Source organism: Mustelus asterias, chromosome 6, assembly GCF_964213995.1.
Source record: "Mustelus asterias chromosome 6, sMusAst1.hap1.1, whole genome shotgun sequence".
Lineage (NCBI taxonomy): Eukaryota > Metazoa > Chordata > Chondrichthyes > Carcharhiniformes > Triakidae > Mustelus > Mustelus asterias.
The window spans coordinates 105,755,357-105,776,357 of NC_135806.1; positions in this window are offsets into that span (position 1 = coordinate 105,755,357).

Below are 21,001 nucleotides of genomic sequence, written 5' to 3' on the forward strand. Positions count from 1 at the left end.
GCCCTTCGGCCCTCCAAGCCTGACCTGCTGAATCTTTTCAGCATTTTCTCTTTTTACTTCAGACTTCTAGCATCTGGAGTATTTTGCTTTTGAGCTCAAAACATAGAAATTTAATGATCATTAGAAAGGTCATACAGTAAATGGCAGAACCCTTAAGAGTATTGATAGGCAGAGGGATCTGGGTGTACAGGTACACCGGTCACTGAAAGTGGCAGTGCAGGTGGAGAAGGTAGTCAAGAAGGCATATGGCATGCTTGCCTTCATTGGCCAGGGCAAGTCATGTTGCAGCTTTATAGAACCTTAGTTACGCCACACTTGGAATATAGTGTTCAATTCTGGTCGCCACACTACCAGAAGGATGTGGAGGCTTTGGAGAGGGTACAGAAAAGATTTACCAGGATGTTGATTGGTATGGAGGGCATTAGCTTTGAGGAGAGGTTGGAGAAACTTTGTTTGTTCTCACTGGAACAGTGAGAGGGGCGACCTGATAGAAGTCTACAAGATTATGAGAGGCATGGACAGAGTGGATAGTCAGAAGCTTTTTCCCAGAGTGGAAGAGTCAATTATTAGGGGGCACAAGTTTAAGGTGCGAGGGGCAAGTTTAAAGGAGATGTACGAGGCAGATCTTTTACACAGAGAGTAGTGGGCGCCTGGAACTCATTGCCAGGGGAGATAGTGGAAGCAGATATGGAGTGACTTTTAAGGGGCGTCTTGACAAATACATGAATAGGATGGGAATAGAGGGATATGGTCCCCGGAAGGGTAGGGGTTTTTTAGTTAAGTTGGATAGCATGGTCGGTGCAGGCTTGGAGGGTGAAGGGCCTGTTCCTGTGCTGTAATTTTCTTTGTTCTTCTTTGTTCTTTGTTCTTTGTTTTGTCCTCATTTTTATTTCATTTCATCTGTATCTATAAATAACATGTGTATTTCCTGTCTACAAAGTCTTTTGTCATATTTTCATAAAAGACTCAAATCATCTCTTACCTTTATAAAGTCTTATGTCCAACGTTATATTGGGAATTGTCTGTGTAAATTCCAAGGGTGGGATCTTATCAGTATTCAGGAGATGCCTTTGGAGGCAGGAGAGAGGGGAATGTGTGGAAGTTGTGTGGCAAATTGACTACCTGATGCATCCCAGCACTCAGTCACCATAACCGGATACAGGTTCAGAATGACAATATCTGAGACCTCCTTTAATTGCCGTCCTACCCTTCACCTCAGCTTTGGCTGCAAGATGGCCACAGTCACAGCCACAGGCCTTCCTTTGGTGGAGCTCCCCCAGCACAATGATGCAGCAATGGTAAACCTATTTTTTAATATTTAAAAAAATCTTCAGGGGGCACTTGAATCTTGAAGTTAGAGGTGCTCTTGTAGTTTCCTTCCTACATCGGTATTGTTCACTCTCATGGTATGATTGCTGGCTGTCCACTGTCCAATATTGAGTGGAATTCCTCAAAATGGCCTCTTAATGGCCATCCGGGAAGATCAACAAGGGTTGGTACTTGGACACCATCACCACCGTTCACATTAGAACCCAGTGCCTGAGAATTTTTTGAGGTGGTTAGTTTCTGTTATGATATTTATTGACACTGCTGTGACAACAAATGAGTTGCACTCTGTCAGCAAATGCATTGGAGGCAAGGCAGTGCAGCTATGGCAGAACAGACAGTTAACAGTAAATTTTACAGCATTTTAACATTCACGTCACATGAACACCAGGCAATGACCATCTCCAAAAAGGGAAACTATTTCCTTTGACATTCAATGGCATTGCCATCACTGAATCCCCAACGATTGACATCCTGGGTATTACCTTTGACCAGAAACTAAACTGGACTAGCCATATAAATGTTATGACTGTTAGAGCAGGTCAGAGTCTGGGAATTCTGCAGCAAGTAATTCACCTCCTGACTTGCCAAGGTCTGTCCACAATCTTCAAGGCACATGTCGAATAAGACCATAAGACCATAAGACATAGGAGCGGAAGTAAGGCCATTCGGCCCATCGAGTCCACTCCACCATTCAATCATGGTTGATTTCAACTCCATTTACCCGCTCTCTCCCCATAGCCCTTAATTCCAGGACAGGGGTAGTCAATGCATGGGAGCAATACATGCAAGTTCCCTCCAAGTCACACATCGTCCTGACTTGGAATTATATTGTTGTTCCTTCACCGTCATTGGATCAAAATTTTGGAACTCCTTCTCTAACAATAAATGGGTGTTCTTACACCATTAGAACTGCAGCAGTTCAGGAAGGCAGCTCGCCATCACCTTCTCAAGGGCAATTAGTTATGCGCAATAATTGTTGGCCGAGCCACCTAAAGTTAATTTATTAGTCACAAGTAAGGCTTACATTAACATTGCAATGGGAGTTACTGTGAAATTCCGCTAGTCGCCACAGTCCAGCGCCTGTTCGGGTCAATGCACCGAACCAGCACGTCTTTCAGAATGTGGGAGAAAATCAGAGCACCCAGAGGAAACCCACTCAGACACAGGGAGAACATGCAAACACCACACAGACAGTGACCCAAACCAGGATTCGAACCCAGGTCCCTAGCGCTGTGAAGCAGCAATGCTAACCACTGTGCTACCATGCCACCCTTACATCCACATCCTGTGAAAGAATACATTTTAAAAACCTATTTAATCAGCAAAGAACAAAACATAGGAAAAAATGCCGATGTAAGAAGGAAACAACGAGGGCACTTGAAAGTGGAGGTGCCCTCTGAAGAATTATTTTATTTAGGAAACAGTAAAGCAAACAAAGTCTATTTACAGAGTCTTCTTTAAAAAAAATGTCTATAACTGCAGCAAACTGACTTAATGAGCTGAACGGCCTCCTTCTGCACTATAGGGATTCTATGGTTCCATAGGACACAGATCTCATGATCAAAATTGCAGCAGATTTTCCTGCTAATAGCAGAGTGATTTCTCCAGCAAAATACCATGAGTGGAGGATAGTTCTATATTACAAGTTAGGAGTGTGAAATCAATCCTAGTCAGTTTACAGTAATGTGGTCTCCAGTTGTGATTGATGAGATATGAACTATCATCTCCATTCAGGCCAGGAATAATGGTGTCACTATGGTGTCACCAGGCAAGAGTGATCTCTTCCTGGGGGGAGCACTTCAGTGGTCATGGGCATTCGGCCTCTGATCTTCAGGTAAGCGTTCTCCAAGGTGGCCTCCACGACACACGACAGCGCAGAGTCACTGAGCAGAGACTGATAGCCAAGTTCCACACACGAGGACGGCCTCAACCGGGATCTTGGGTTCATGTCACACTATCTGTAACCCCCACAACTTGCCTGGACTTGCAAAATCTCACTAACTGTCCTGTCTGGAGACAATACACATCTCTTTAACCTGTGCTAAATGCTCTCTCCACTCACATTGTCTGTACCTTTAAGACTTGATTAGCTGTAAAGACTTGCATTCCAATTATTATTCTGTAAATTGAGTTTGTGTCTTTATATGCCCTGTTTGCTGTTTGTGAACAGATCTCCCACTCATCTGACGAAGGAGCAGCGCTCCGAAAGCTAGTGGCGTTTGCAACCAAATAAACCTGTTGGACTTTAACCTGGTGTTGTGAGACTTCTTACTGTCACTATATGAAGCCATGTAAGCTCTTCCTTCTATAATTACCACCTCTATCCAACTATGATGTTGCATTGCCTTAGTTTTCCATCTTGCAGTTCCTCAACTTATACTCCATAGATACCTCTGTGCCGTCTGTTTCTGAAATTGCCAAACTTTTCTATTTAACTGATAATATTGATTAAAAATCTTTAATCTGTGTGCCCTTGTCCAATTATTGTTTACCTTGTACTCCTGCTTCACCTGAAAGCTACACTTAGTCTTAACTTCCTTGGTGTAATGCCATTGAAAATCATCTAATAGTTTAAAGAAATTGCCTCAAGCACCTTTGTCTATCACTTTCATTATATCAGAGATCTGTGTTACACATATGTACATATGCTAATTTATTTCACTTGATTGTTTCAAATTTCATATTCATGAAGCAGCAACAAGTTATAATTGAAGGGAACAGGAATTAATTGGGCCACACTTGTGTCCCAAACAGGAAGTCCATGGCTGGCCTGCAGTTGAACTTCAAGCCTCATCAACATTTTATATGTGGGATGCCTGCATCTGTTGTGGCTCTACTGTTCAGGCATTGAATTTGGTTAACTTTGAGTCATATGACCCATTGGCAGAGGCCTAAGTTGCAAGAGAAAGTTGGAGCTGGTTATAGATCAAATCAATTGTAACGACTGCAGAGTTGAGGAGTTCCTTGTCCTCCCAGCTTCACAGGAAGTCTTTTTTTAATGTAGGTTTTTAAAAAATGTGCCTTTCAAGTTTAATGTGCAGCTGATGAATTCTGAAGAAGGCCTGGAATCTATTTGTGATAACCCCCACAAGGTCCATGGGGAAATCACTAATTGATCACCTTATGGGGCTTGTTGAGTATGTGTTCCCCTGGTAACATGCAGTGGCCTGCCCAGCTGGAACTTGAGCCTTTTATAAGGCAGAACTGGGCCTACTGAGCAGTAGTCCCAGGCAGGGACTAGAGTGCATATACCACAGTAGTGGTTTTACTTTTCATTCTGTAATAAACTATGTTCCTTTCCAGTCAGGCTTCCTGAGTTATTACACTATTCCACCCAAAAATCCCAGAGGGGACTTTCAACATGTATTAGGCACCCAATTAACATATGCAGGGGGCCCAATATCTGTTTACGCTGGCCGTTGAGCTATTTTTAAAAATTGGTGCAATGAATTTAGCAGTGGCCCAAACGCAAGTGCGGATTAGAGGGAGCAGCCTTTTGCTAAATTTGTCAGTGATAGACTTGCCTAAGCACCAGAAAAACAGATGTAACAGATAGCAATTTCTGCTCTCCGTGTTTAAAATGATATAACCTTTTTTGAGTTTGTACATCTTATAATTTCCTCCAGTTCAGCATCACGGACCTTTCCTGTAAGTAAGCCCATGCTACATGTGACTTAGATTGTATCTTCGCTTGGCAAATTTTAGTTAGATGTGATAAGCCAGCAGAGAACCTTCATCACTGTATTCGAGTTTATTGGATACACCACGTGATTTCCTTGACTTCGGTAGGTGAAAGAATAAATACTCTGTTAGACCTTGGCTTAAGCTATAAATTATTACTAAGATTTATTGATCAGTAAACAACAAATGAACAGTATTAAGTACAAACAGAAAATTTACAGTAATCTGACTTCACTATTATCCTTAGAATGTCAAAACACTCAACACAAAACCTGACTATTGAAACACATTGCCCTTTCACTGCTTTCTTCAAAATAACTATTGACCAGCAAAAAATTAGCCTCCGATCTCACAATCAAATCCTATGAAGATACATTGAAACAAAGGATGATTAATATTTATCTCTCATAAATACAATAATCAATCAGTCAGGATTCAGGGGTAGCAGTGGCATAGAGGTATTGTCACTGAACTAGTAATCCAGAGACTCAGGGTAATGCTCTGGGGACCCAGTTTCAAATCCTGCCACTGCAGATGGTGAAATTATAATTCAATAAAAAATTGGAATTAGAAGAATCCTACAGTGCAGAAAGAGGCCATTCGGCCCATCGAGTCTGCACCGACCACAATCCCACCCAGGCCCTACCCCTACATCTACATATTTACCCACTAACCCCTCTAACCTATGCATCCTGGGACACTAAGGGGCAATTTAGAATGGCCGATCAACCTAGCCCGCACATCTTTGGACTGTGGGAGGAAACCGGAGCACCCGGAGGAAACCCACGCCTACACAGGGAGAATGTGCAAACTCCACACAGACAGCGACCCAAGCCGGGATTCGAACCCAGGTCCCTGGAGCTCTGAAGCAGCAGTGCTAACCACTGTGCTACCGTGCCACCCCTAATTAAAAGCTAAAAGATGACAATAAAACCATTGTCGATTATTGTAAAAATTCATCTGGTTCACTAATGTCCTAGGTGGAAGTAAATCTGGCACTCTTACCTGGTCTGGCCTATATGTGACTCCAGACCCACAGCAATTTAAGGGCAATAAATGATGGCTCAATCAGCGATGCCCACATCCCATGAACAATTTTTTTAAAATTCAAAACTACATTTTCTCACTCAATTATAGCTGCTATTTGGTGAGCTGGGGGCATGAATTTGCCACATAGATTGCCACATAAGGTGGCAATAGCATAGATTTGACCCAAACAAAGGAAGGACTAGGTGGTCACTATTGCAGGCTACAATGTAGTCAGGAAAGATAGGGAAGAAAAAGAAGAAGGAAGTTGGGTAGGTAGAATTGATCAAAGGTAATGCTACAGCACTGGGAAGAGATGGTGTAGTTGAGGGTTTAATGGTTAGAGTAAAAATGGAGGACTTCAATTATTCTATTGGAGATATGGAAAGTAACAGTGCAAAGGGCAAAGAGGGTGAATAGTGCCTGAAATGTACACAGGAGTACTTACTTCATCAGCATTTTTCCAGCCCAAAGAAGATAACAGTGCTGAACCTTGTTCTGGGATTGAAGTGGGACAAAGAGGGTATGTTTCAGAGCAAGAGCTTTTTGGAAACAATAATTGCAATACAGAGGGAGACCCATTCAGTCCATGTTGGCTTTCTGTAGTGCTTTTGTCAAAGATAATCATCTCTGGATTATTGCTTGAGCCACATATCAACTGGCATAGGGTCAAACAGATTAGAGATTAAATGCATGGCTCAAAGAGTGGTGTGCAAAAAATATGTTTTGATCCTTGGGACACTGGCATCAGTGCACAGGGAAGGGGGAGCTATTCCATTGGAATGGCCCCACTTAAATAGGGCTAGGACCAGTACCCTGGCCAATCGTATAACTAGGGCTACAGTCATGGCCCTAAATTAACAGGGCAGGGCAGGGTTCAGGTGAAGGGATATTTAGAACTCCAAAGAGAACATTCGAGGCAATGGACAATTGACAATTGATTGTATCAATGTGGGTAATGACAAGCAGTGTGGGACAGGAAGGGACAAAAAGTTTAACATTAATTGTGCATCAGCAAATATGGTCAATGTTGGGACTAGCCAATAAAAAATAAATTACAGGTTCTTTGTCTGGATGCACACAGTATCTGCAATAAGATTGAAGAACTAGTGCACAAATAGAGGTAAATGGTTTACATAAGAACATAAGAAATAGGAGCAGGAGTAGGCCATCTAGCCCCTCGAGCCTGCCCCGCCATTCAATAAGATCATGGCTGATCTGTTTAGATTTAATCACGGAAATAGTTGCAAGGTGATCAAGGTTGGAAAATAAATATTTCAGGGCACACAATATTTCAGAAGGACAGACAGAATAGCAAAGGTGGAGGAGTGGCCCTGATAGTAAAGGATGACACAAGGACATTCGGGAGAAAGGATCATCCCTGAGAAGATCATGAAATAGAATCAATGTGAGTGGAAATTAGGAATAGCAAGAGTCAGAAAATGCTGCTGGGTGTAGTTTATAGGCCCCCGAACAATGGTTATATCATTGGACAGAGCATTAAGCAAGACATTATTGGAACTTGTAAGAAAGGCAATGTAATAATTGTGGAGAGACTTCCACCTTCATATAGAATGGGACAACCAAATTTACAAGGGTGGTCTAGAAGATGGGTTTCTAGAATGTTTTCATGACAGCTTTCTGGAACAATAGATTGTGGAGTGAAGTAGAGATAAAATTATGGATTAAAGCAAATTACTGCGGATGCTGGAATGTGAAACCAAAAGAAAAAACACTGGAAAATCTCAGCAGGTCTGGCAGCACCTGTAAGAACAAAGAACAAAGAAAATTACAGCACAGGAACAGGCCCTTTGGCCCTCCAGGCCTGCACCGACCATGCTGCCCAACTGAACTAAAACCCCTTACCCTTCCGGGGACCATATCCCTCTATTCCCATCCTATTCATGTACTTGTCAAGACACCCCTTAAAAGTCACTATTGTATCTGTTTCCACTACCTCCCCCGGCAGTGAGTTCCAGGCTCCCACCACCCTCTGTAAAAAACCTGCCTCGTACATCTCCTTTAAACCTTGCCCCTCACACCTTAAACTTATGCCCCCTAGTAATTGACTCTTCCACCGTGGGAAAAAGCTTCTGGCTATCCATTCTGTCCATGCCTCTCATAATCTTGTAGACTTCTATCAGGTCGCCCCTCAACCTCTGTCGTTCCAGTGAGAACAAACCAATTTTCTCTAACCTCTCCTCATAGCTAATGCTCTCCAGACCAGGCAACATCCTGGTAAATCTTTTCTGTACCCTCTCCAAAGCCTCCACATCCTTCTGGTAGTGTGGCGACCAGAATTAAACACTATATTCCGAGTGTGGCCTAACTAAGGTTCTATAAAGCTGCAGCATGACTTGACAATTTTTAAACTCAATGCCCCGGCCAATGAAGGCAAGCATGCCATATGCCTTCTTGACTACCTTCTCCACCTGTGTTGCCACTTTCAGTGACCTGTGTACCTGTACACCCAGATCCCTCTGCCTATCAATACTCTTAAGGGTTCTGTCATTTACTGCATATTTCCTATTTTTATTAGATCTTCCAAAATGCATTACGTCACATTTGGCCAGATTAAACTCCATCTGCCATCTCTCCGCCCAACCTCCAACCTATCTATATCCTGCTATATCTTCTGATGGTCCTCATCGCTATCTGCAACTCCACCAACTTTTGTGTTGTCCGCAAACTTACTAATCAAACCAGTTACATTTCCCTCCAAATCATTTATATACATTACAAATAGCAAAGATCCCAGCACTGATCCCTGAGGAACGCCACTTGTCACAGCTCTCCATTCAGAAATGCATCCTTCCACTGTTACCCTCTGTCTTCTATGACCGAGGCAGTTCTGTATCCACCTTGCCAGTTCACCTCTGATCCCATGCGACTTCACCTTCTGCATCAGTCTGCTATGAGGGATCTTGTCAAAGGCAGTACGGAAGTCCATGTAGACAACATCCACTGCCCTACCCTCATCAATCATCTTTGTCACTTCCTCAAAAAACTCGATCAAGTTAGTGAGACACGACCTCCCCTTCACAAAGCAATGTTGCCTCTCGCTAATACGTCCACTTATTTCCAAGTGGGAATAAATCCTATCTTGAAGAATCCTCTCCAATAATTTCCCTACCATTGATGTAAGGCTCACCAGCCTGTAATTACCTGGATTATTCTTGCTACCCTTCTTAAACAAAGGAACAACATTGGCTATTCTCCAATCTGCTGGGACCTCCCCTGTGGCCAGTGAGGATACAAAGATTTCTCTCAAGGCCCCAGCAATTTCCTCCCTTGCCTCTCTCAGTATTCTGGGGTATATCCCATCAGGCCCTGGGGACTTGTCTACCTTAATGTTTCTCAAGAACCCCAATACCTCCTCCTTTTTGATTTCAACATGACTCAAACTACCTACATACCCTTTCCCAGACTCAACATCCACCAAGTCCTTCTCTTTGGTGAACACTGATGCAAAGTACTCATTTAATACCTTGCCCATTTCTTCTGGCTCCACGCATAGTTTCTCTCCCCTGTCCTTGAGTGAGCCAACCCTCTCCCTGGCTACCCTCTTGCTCTTTATGTATGTATAAAAAGCTTTGGGATTTTCCTTAATCCTGCTGGCCAATGCTTTTTTGTGACCCCTTTTAGCCCTCCTTAATCCTTGCCTAAGTTTCATTCTGCTTTCCTTGTATTCCACACTTGCTTTTGTGTGTTCTCAGCCTCCTCGCTTTGACAAATGCTTCCTTTTCCTCTTTGACTAGGCTCACAATATCTCTCATTATCCAAGGTTCCCAAAACTTGCCATACTTATCCTTCATCCTTACAGGAATGTGCCGGTCCTGAATCCCTATCAACTTACACTTGAAAGCCTCCCACATGCCAGATGTTGATTTGCTCTCAAACATCTGCCTCCAAAGTACTTTCTTCAGTTCCAGCCTAATATTGTTGTAATTGGCCTTCCCCCAATTTAGCACCTTCACTTGAGAACTACACTTATCTTTATTCATCAGTACCTTAAAGCTTACTGAATTGTGGTCATTGTTCCCAAACTGATCCCTTACATCGACCACCTGGGTTCATTCTCCAATACCAGGTCCAGTATGGCTCCTTCCCTAGTTGGATTATCGATATACTGTTTCAAGAAGCCCTCCTGGATGCTCCTTACAAACTCTGCCCCATCCATGTCCCTAGCACAAATTGAGTCCCAGTCAATATAGGGGAAGTTAAAATCTCCCACTTCAACAACCCTGTTACTTTTACACCGTGCCAAAATCTGCCTACATTTCTGTTCCTCTATCTCCCGTTGGCTGTTGGGTGGCCTATAGTAAACCCCCAACATTGTGACTACACCCTTCCTATTCCTGAGCTCTACCCATATTGCCTCGCTGTATGAGCCCTCCAAGGTGTCCTCCCGCAGTACAGCTGTGATATTCTCCTTAACCAGTTGTGCAACTCCCCCACCCCTTTTACATCCCCCCTATCCCACCTGAAACATCTGTATCCTGGAATGTTAAGCTGCCAATCCTGTCCTTCCCTTCGCCAAGTCTCTGTAATGGCAACAACATCATAGTTCCCAGTACTAATCCAAGTTCACCTGTCTTACCTGTTACACTTCTCGCATTGAAATAAATGCACTTCAGTCCACCAGACCCTGCCTGCTCTTTCTCTGAATCTTACTGGCCCTACTCTCAGGTTCTCCTTCAGTTAATTCACCTTTGCTTTGGTTCCCACCCCCCTGGCCAAACTAGTTTAAATCCTCCCATGTGACACTAGCAAACCTCCTGGCCAGAATATTTATGCCCTTCCAGTTTAGGTGCAACCTGTCCTTCTTGTACAGGTCCCACCTGCCCCGGAAGAGACCCCAATGGTCCAGATATCTGAAACCCTCCCTCCTACACCAGCTGTTTAGCCATACATTGAGCTGCACTATCTTCCTATTCCTAGTCTCACTAGCTCGTGGCATAGGGAGTAATCCTGAGATTATAACCCTAGAGGTCCTGCTTTTTAACTTTCTACCTAACTCCCTAAACTGCTGCTGCAGGACCTCATCACTCTTCCTGCCTATGGCGTTAGTACCAAAATGTACCACGACCTCTGGCTGTTCACCCTCTCCCTTCAGAATGCTTTCTGCCCGTTCAGAAACATCCTGGACCCTGGCACCAGGGAGGCAACATGCCATCTTGAAGTCTCTTTCACGTCCACAGAAGCGCCTATCTGGACCCCTAACTATAGAGTCCCCAATAACGATTGCTCTAGTGCTCTTTGTCCCTCCCTGCTTAACAACAGAGCCAGCCGTGGTATCACTGCTTTGGCTGCTGCTGCCGTTATCCCCTGATAGGCCATCTCCCCCAACAGTATCCAAAATGGTATACTTGTTAGAGAGGGGGATGACTACAGGAGATTCCTGCACTGACTGCCTGCCCCTTCTAGCGGTCACCCATCTATCTGCCTGCACCTTGGGTGTGACCACGTCTCTAAAGCTCCTATCTATGATGCTTTCCTCCACCTTCATGCTCCTAGGTGCATCCAATGGCTGCTCCAATCTATCCATGCGGTCTGTGAGGAGCTGCAATTGGGTGCACTTCCTGAAGCCGTAGTCGTCCGAGACGCTGGAAGCGTCACAGATCTCCCACATCTCACAAGTGCAGCACTTAACCCCACTGACCGACATTTTGAGCACCAATTAAATTATTTATATAAAACTCTTATCTTCACTTTTACCTTCTCACATTGGCCTTTTTTTTTGCTTAGAGGAGGAGGGAGGGAGGGAAACACTAATGTAGTGTTTCAGGCTTACCATTCCTTGACACCAGATCTTCCGCTTCCCACTTTTTTGTGGATGTTGCTGGTCCGACTTCTCCCAAAATGCACCAGTGAAGTCCTCCAGCCACCTCTACCGGAGAGGCAGGATCTGGTAAGGAGAGAAAAGAACTGACATTTCGAGTCCAGATGACCCTTTGTCAAAGCTGAAGAGATAAAATTATCTTTGATTTAGTATTGTATAAAGAGGCAGGATTCATTAGTAGTGTAATAGTAAAGCATCTACTGTTAAGTTTGAAAGTGGCATACACAAAACACAAACAAAAATCTTAAACCTAAACAAAGCTAAATAAATATGAAGGGAAGAACAAAAGTTGATTAGTTAAATAGATTAAATGTATAGCAGTAAATGAACAGTAGAAACCACTTAAAGAAACAATTCAACATGGTCAACAAAAATACATTCTAATGAAAAACCTAAACTCAGCAAGCAAGAGCTATCTGTGGTTCACTCAGAATGTTAAGGGTAGTATTAGATTAAAAAAAGGGACTTATAATGTTGCTAAGAATATTTGTAAATTGCAAAAGGCAGCCAAAAAGTTAAAGATAGAATGAGAATAAACTCAGCAGAAATATAAAAACAGATTGTAAGATCTTTCATAAGTATATAATAAAAAGTCACTTGATCGTACAGAACTTGAGTATAACAATACTCAAGTATACAATAAGGATGGGAGTAGCTAAAGTAAACTTTGGTCCCATAAAAGCAGCGATAGGAAAATTTATGGTGAAGAATGAGGAAATAGCAGACGCCATTTTGTGCCTGCCTTCACTGCAGAAGACCACAAGTTGCACACCAGAAATAGAGGATAACCTAGGGGCTAAGAAGAGTAATGAAACTAAGACAATTAACATGAGCAGGGAAAAAGTATTGGAGAAACTTAAGTAACTAAAATCTGACAAATGCCTGGGATCTAGTGGCCTACATTATAGTGTTCTAAAAGAGATAACTGCAGAGATAATGGATATGTTAGCTATGATTTTCCAAAATTAATTAGATTTGGGAACAGTCCCACTGGATTAGAAGTTGGCAAACTTAACACCATTTTCCAAGAAAGGAGGGAATGAGCAGACAGGTCCACAGACGAGTTATTGAGATAATACTGGAATCTATTAGTAAGGAAAACTTAAAAATGCACTTAGAGTATAGTATGATTGGTACAAGTCAAAAAGACTTTACAAAACAGAAATCCTATTTGACCAATTTGTTGGAGATTCTTGAGGATGTAACTAGAAGGGTAGGTAGATATAGTATACCTAGATCTCCAAAAGGCATTTGATAAAGTGTCACACAAAAGGTTAATAGGTAAGATAAGGGTTCATGGAGTTGGGGGTAATATATTAGCATGGATAGAAGATTGGTTAACAGACAGGAGTCAAAGAGTGGGCATAAATGGGGCATTTTCAAGTAGGCAGGCTGTGACTAGTGGAGTGCCATAAGAATCAGTGCTGGGCACCCAACTATTTTCTGAAGAGACAGAGAATTTGCTGATGATACGAAGGTAGGTGAAAAGGTAAACTGTGGAGATGACATGGAGACTTTACATGATACCTATGTATCTATACTCTTAAATTCCTTTTTTCTCTCTTTACCATTTAGACATTTATTTTCCAAGGAGTGTATGGCTCCTTACCAGTCCTACCAAAATGTACCACTTCACACAACATTAAAGTTCATTTGCCAAATGCCTCTTCTGTTAGTTTATTAATATTTTCCTGTATTTTGTCCATTTCTCAGCCAACAAAAATTATACCCTATGTCTTTGGTCACCCAAGTAATCCTTCCTTTTTTCTTCATGGTAATGTAGCTATTCCATACCCAAATCACCTCCTCATTGACGGCCTCCCAGTGTTTATTTACTGTTGCCTGTCAATATTTGATTTTAATCCATCTGAGCCAGATCCCTTTGAATTAATTGATATTACCACCCTCCCCCCTCCCTCTCCAGTTCAATACTCAGTTACACAAAACAGCAAAAGATAGGAAATGGTGTTCCACAATGATCAACACTGGGAGTGCTGTTGTTCACTATTTACATAAACAATTTGGACTCAGGAATCAGAAGTTCAATTGCAAAATTTGTGGACAACAGTAAATTGGGAGGGTGTTGTTACAATATAAAATAAATCTCCTCATACCAACCTCTATTAGGAGGGGGATATGGCTCAGGATAATCAAAGGAATCCTTCCTTGAATAATGCTAAGGTATATTAGAATAGTGGTTTTAGAGGTTTTCTCTTGAAGTGAAAAGTGTTCCCTTACTCCTCCAATAGAGCAAGTGAACAGATTAATATTTTGAGAGACACTGGAGCAGATTAGTCTCTGATGGTAGCTGATGATACAATTTGTGTGCAATCTGGAAACATTGAAAATGAGATGTGTGGTATGGAAGGGCAAATCTAGGCCGGGATTCTCCCAAAAAAATTCTAAGTGCCGAATTCGCTTAAAAACTGGAGTAACTCCCGTTGGTTTTCTTAGTGGGATTTTCAAAATGAATTTCCCACACTCTGTGCACTGCAGATGCCTCAGGGAGATTCATGATGAAAATCAGTGGGCAGGGCCTTTCCTGCTGGAGAGGCCAGCAGCATAGCGCTGAGCGGGCCACTGTGCATGTGCCGATCTGTCAGAGCGGAAATCGACGCATGCACAGTAACCTTGCACTGCCAGCTGCACGATCGCTGGCCCATTCAACTGCTAACCAGCCCCGCAACGCCACATCGCTGCCCCTCCAATACCTCCCGCTCCAGATCACTGGCCTCCCCGACCTCTCCGGGCCAGCCCCAATCAGCCCCTTCCCTCCCTCTGCAACCGATCCTTACACAGATTGGCAGCGGGAGCCCCTAGCCCCACTGATCTCCCCTATCGGCACTGCCCAATAGGCCCCACCCCTTTGGCGCTGCCTGATGCCTGGTGGGCAACGCCCCTTGGGCATTGCCACTTTGCCCTTTGTACAGTGCTGAAGGCCAGGCTGGCACTGCTAGGCTGGCAATGCCCAGTGGGCACTCCCCCCTTACCCCCAACCACCCTGGGGGGGCTTTCATGGCCTCCCTTCACTCCAGCGGGGACGGATTGCCAGCTCCCCATTAGTGGGAAGCTGTTGTAAACCCCGCTGGAGTGAACCACTCCTGGCAGGGGGGTGAGGCTAGCAGGCCTGGAGGCTTCAGTCCCGAGCCCACTAATGATACTTAAATTGCAATTATAATATTTAAGTCAGCTCTGCGTCAATTTCTGACGTGGAGCTAATGATGTCAGAAATCCTGTTCCCGGAGATGCGCGGAGGCCATGGCATCCAGTGGGGAGCCTGCTAAACGGCGTCCGCTAATGTCTCCCAACCTGCTGTGCAGCAGGCAGGGAGAATCGCTCCCCTAGACTTTAAAAAAGCAGACAAGGAAAACTTGAAGGAACAGATTGAGGATGTACAAGTGAATTGAAGAAGTCAAAGGAGCAGTCAGGAACCATGGAGGAAAGATTCGGAAATTAACTGAATGCTCATGTGAAGTTGATAACATGGATAAGGACTCTAAAATTGACTTTGAAACAAAAGCAACAGATTTTTAAAACTCTTTCATCGGACATCACTGGCTAAGTAGGCATTGTTATTGCCCTTCCCTAGTTGCCCTCGAGAATGTAGTGGTGAGCCACCTTCCTGAACTGCTGAAGTCCATGTGATGTAGGTATACCCACAGTGCTGTTACAGAAGGTGTTCCAGGCCCAAGTAGTTGATGATGAGCTGAAAGAAAAGATGAATAAATGTGAAAAAGAATAGAAAAATAAGAGAGTAAACAAATATTTGGATAAAATTGTGAAAGAAATGGAGATAAAGGTTCCATTTTTCAAGTGTTAATGGGAAGAATATGAATGTATGCAGAAGACTGTCGCATTTCCATTGGATAAACTAGAAAATGATTTGAGAAAAGAGAGGAAAACTTCCCCAGTGCATGTCTATTCGTCTGGAGTTGTTCAGACCAATGAACCATTGTGGAGGAAGTGATTCACAGAATCATAGAAACCCTACAGTGCAGAAAGAGGCTGTGGTAAACCACTGTTAAGCTTATTGCCTGTGTGTGTGTGTGACATGCCTGGACATGCCCCTGCCGGCCCTGCCTGAGACTCCTCCCCCCCCTGGTGCAGGTATAAAGGTGACTGCTCCCCACCCCCCTGCCTCAGTCCCTGGACCAGTTCATCGGCATGGGTGTGCTCCAAGTCTTTTGCGAATAAAAGCCTATTAGTTCCAGCATACAAACTAGTCTTTGCTTGATTGATAGTGCATCAATTTTATTTGCAAAAAAAAGTTTTGGGATGGAGCAGATACTAAAACCCGATAGATTTGAATTGGATGCTCAAGCCGTGGGAGCCTCTAACAGCTTCGATCACTGGCTGCGATGTTTCGAAACTTTCCTCACCGTCTCTGCCTCCATCGTGCAGACCGAAACCAACAAGCTACATGTGCTCCACGCCCGGGTAAGCGATCAAGTATTCTTGATGATTAGAGACGCTGAAACTTACGAGGATGCGATCGAACTTTTAAAAAGCCAGTACAACAAACAGTCTAATGTAATCTACGCCAGACATCTTCTGGCTACTCGCAGACAACAGCCAGGGGAATCGGGCGATCAATTCCTGCGTGCGTTGCGAGCACTTGGCAGGGCCTGCAACTGCAAGGCCGTAACAGCCGCCCAAAACACTGAGGACTTAATCAGAGATCCTATGTCACGGGTATCAGGTCAAACTATATCCGACAGCGACTGCTGGAACAGGGTGGGCTGGACCTACAAAAGACTGTGGCGCTTGCCGACTTGTTAGAGGTGGCCTTCCGTAATCTCGAGGCCTACACCCCCGACCACGGGGGCGCATCGTGGACACCGCAGTCGCCACCACCTCTGTACTCGGGAGGGCCGCAGGCCTACGCCACGTCCCACCAATGACCCGACCACTGTGGCAGTCTCCGGAGGCCCGAAGTGCTACTTCTGCGGCCTGGGGAAGCACCCCCGACAACGCTGCCCGGTGAAGGATGCGATCTGCTCCGGGTGTGGAAAGAAGGGCCATTACGTGAAGGTATGCAGGGCGAAATCCACCTCCAAGCCCAGTAGCGCCGCGTGCGACCCGCGAGGGCCACCATCTTGGGCGCCGGGAGCCACCTGTGAGCCGTGCAGGCCGCCATCTTGGACGCCTTCAGCCGTGTGTGAGCCGTGCGGGCCGCCATCTTGGACGCCTTCAGCCGTGTGTGAGCCGTGCAGGCCGCCATCTTGGACGCCGTCAGCCGCGTCGCAAAATCCAACGGTGGCTTCGGTTACGCTGGACCAATCCAGGCCTCACCAACTCGCCAGATCCTTGATGGACATCGAGGTAAACGGTTGCACTACAAACTGTTTATTTGACTGTGGGAGTACGGAGAGCTTTATTCACCCTAACACAGTGAGTCGCTACGCCCTTTCAGTACTGCCAGTGAAGCAAATGATCTCCATGGCTTCAAAGTCCCACTCGGTGGATGTCCTCGGGCACTGCGTGGCAACCCTGACTGTACGGGGCACAGTGTACAAAAATTTCAGGCTCCTCGTGCTGCCACAACTCTGCGCTGTCGTACTCCTGGGGCTAGATTTCCTGTGTCACCTTAAGAGTGTCACCATGGAGTATAATGGGCCTTTCCCCCCGCTCCCTTTGCAATCACCAGTTCTTAGATCGCCCACCGCACACCACCTGCAGCCTCTCGACCCTTAAAGTCACCCCTCCCTCACTGTTTGAAAATCTCACCCCCGACTGCAAGCCCATCGCCACCAAGAGCAGATGGTACAGTGCTGGAGACAGAGTTTTTCTCAGGTCCGAAGTACAACGGCTCCTAGGGGAGGGGATCATCGAGGCCAGTACCAGCCCCTGGAGAGTCCAAGTAGTAGTTGTTAAGACTGGGGAGAAACATCGCATGGTCATTGACTACAGTCAGACCATTAACCGCTACACGCAGCTGGACGCATACCCACTTCCCCGCATATCTGACATGGTTAATCAGATTGCGCAATATCGGGTGTTCTCCACCATCGACTTAAAATCTGCATACCACCAGCTCCCTATCCGCCCGGAGGACCGCCAATATACTGCCTTCGAGGCGGATGGCCGCCTCTATCACTTCCTTAGGGTCCTCTTCGGCGTCACCAACGGGGTCTCGGTTTTCCAGTGTGAGATGGACCGAATAGTAGACCAGAACGGGCTGCGGGCCACCTTCCTGTACATGGATAACGTCACCATCTGCGGCCATGATCAGCAGGACCATGACGCCAACCTCCACAAATTCCTCCACACCGCCACACTCCTAAACCTGACCTATAATAAGGAGAAGTGCGTATTCCGCACACGCCGCCTCGCCATCCTTGGTTGTGTTGTGGAAAACGGGGTCATCGGTCCCGATCCCGACCGCATGCGTCCCCTCCTGGAATTTCCCCTCCCCACCAGCCTCAAAGCACTGAGGAGATGCCTGGGCTTCTTCTTGTATTATGCCCAGTAGGTCCCCAATTATGCGGATAAAGCCCGTCCGCTCATCAAATCCACCTCTTTGCCCCTGACGGCAGAGGCCCGCCTGGCCTTCGACCGCATCAAAGCAGACATCGTGAAGGCCACGATGCACGCTGTAGATGAATCCATCCCGTTCCAGGTGGAGAGCGATGCGTCTGACTTCACCCTAGCCGCCACCCTTAACCAGGCGGGCAGACCCGTGGCCTTCTTCTCACGAACCCTCCAAGGCCCTGAAATTCGACACTCCTCTGTTGAAAAGGAGGCCCAAGCCACAGTGGAAGCTGTACGGCACTGGCGCCACTACTTAGCTGGTAAACGATTCACCCTACTCACGGACCAACGGTCAGTTGCATTCATGTTTAATAACATGCAGCGGGGCAAGATCAAAAATGATAAAATATTGAGGTGGAGAATCGAGCTTTCCACCTACAATTACGACACCTTATACCGGCCCGGGAAGTTCAATGAGCCCCCAGACGCCCTGTCCCAGGGAATATGTGCCAGTGCACAAATAGACCAATTGCAGACTCTCCACAACGACTTCTGCCACCCGGGGGTCACCAGGTTTTTTCACTTCATTAAAGCCCGTAACCTGCCCTACTCCACTGAGGAAATCAGGTCTATAACCAGACACTGCCAGGTCTGCGCAGAGTGCAAGCTGCACTTCTATCGGCCAGACAGAGCACACCTCATAAAGGCCACCTGCCCTTTTGAATGCCTAAGCCTCGACTTCAAAGGCCCTCTCCCCTCTTCTGACCGCAACATATACTTCCTCAACGTCATTGACGAATATTCACGTTTCCCCTTCGCTATTCCCTGCCCAGATATGACCTTGGCCACGGTCGTCAGGGCCCTGCACAGCCTCTTCACCCTGTTCGGTTTCCCTAGCTATATCCATAGCGACCGGGGATCCTCCTTTATGAGTGATGAGCTGCGACAGTACCTGCTCTCCAAAGGCATAGCCTCGAGTAGGACCACCAGCTACAACCCCAGGGGGAATGGACAGGTAGAGAGGGAGAACACGACAGTTTGGAAGGCCGTTTTACTAGCTCTGAGGTCTAAAGGTCTTCCAGTCACCTGCTGGCAAGAGGTCCTCCCTGAAGTGCTACACTCAATTAGATCACTCCCTTGCACAGCTACCAATGCTACCCCTCACGAAAGAATGTTTGTTTTCCCCAGAAAGTCCTCCTCGGGGACCTTACTACCATCGTGGCTGACGTCCCCAGGCCCTGTCCTGCTCTGGAAGCATGTGAGGACCCATAAGTCGGACCCTCTTGTTGAAAGGGTCCAGCTCCTCCACGCCAACCCCCAATACGCCTATGTGGCGTACCCCGACGGGCGGGAGGACACGGTCTCCATTTGAGACCTGGCACCCGCAGGTCCCCCAGGGACCACAATGACCCACAACTCCACACCCCCAACCCCCGTATACAGCACGCCTGAGCCCCAGGAGCCGCCACCACGCACCCGACAATCGGAAGTGACTACAGACGACTCAAGCGACTACGGCCTGGTGCCTGAACCAACACCGCGGTCACCGGAACCGACACCACAACCGGCACTACGGCGGTCGCTGCGGCAGATCAAGCCTCCAGAGAGACTGAATTTGCAAATTTGTAATTCTGTTAATACCGTTCCACCGACCTCACCCCCACCGGACTCTTTTTTAAAAAGCAGGGGGTGAATGTGGTAAACCACTGTTAAGCTTATTGCCTGTGTGTGTGTGTGTGACATGCCTGGGCATGCCCCTGCCGGCCCTGCCTGAGACTCCTCCCCCACTGGTGCAGGTACAAAGGTGACTGCTCCCCACCCCCCTGCCTCAGTCCCTGAACCAGTTCATCGGCATGGGTGTGCTCCAAGTCTTTTGCGAATAAAAGCCTATTTGTTCTTGCATACAAACTCGTCTTTACTTGATTGATAGTGCATCAGAGGCCATCTGGCCCATCGAGTCTGCACCGACCACAATCCCACCCAGGCCCTACCCCCATATATTTACCTGCTAATCCCTCTAACCTACGCATCTCAGGAGACTAAGGGGCAATTTGAGCATGGCCAATCAACCTAACCCGCACATCTTTGGACTGTGAGAGGAAACCGAAGCACCCGGAAGAAACCCACACAGACACGAGGAGAATGTGCAAACTCCACACAGACAGTGACCCAAGCCAGGAATCGAACCCAGGTCCCTGAAGCTGTGAAGCAGCAGTGCTAACCACTGCTACCGTGCCGCCCGGATTGGAGAAGATAATTTTTAAGCTGGTTGCTCATCCATCTGACATACATGGGGTGGCAATTTCCCGTCCTGCCTGCTATGGGAATCGTGGCAGGTGGGACAGAAAATATAGCGGATCGTTTAAAGGTCGGTTAACCTTGGGCGGAAATTTCCTGTCTTGGGGCTAATGCAGCTGGAAAATCTCGGCCATGGCTTCTGTCGCAAACTTCAAGGATCCGAGGACCCATTGAAGGCAAAGGACAGGAAAAACCTCATGTTCTTCGGTATTAAAATTGAGAAACCTATGCGAGAGTCAGTTATAGCATAAAACGTGATTAATGTGCTAACAATGTGATGAAGGGAAGACTACCATAGTATTGGTTTGCTATCACACCCGCAAGATTGAAAAGTCCTGGTACAAAATATTGATA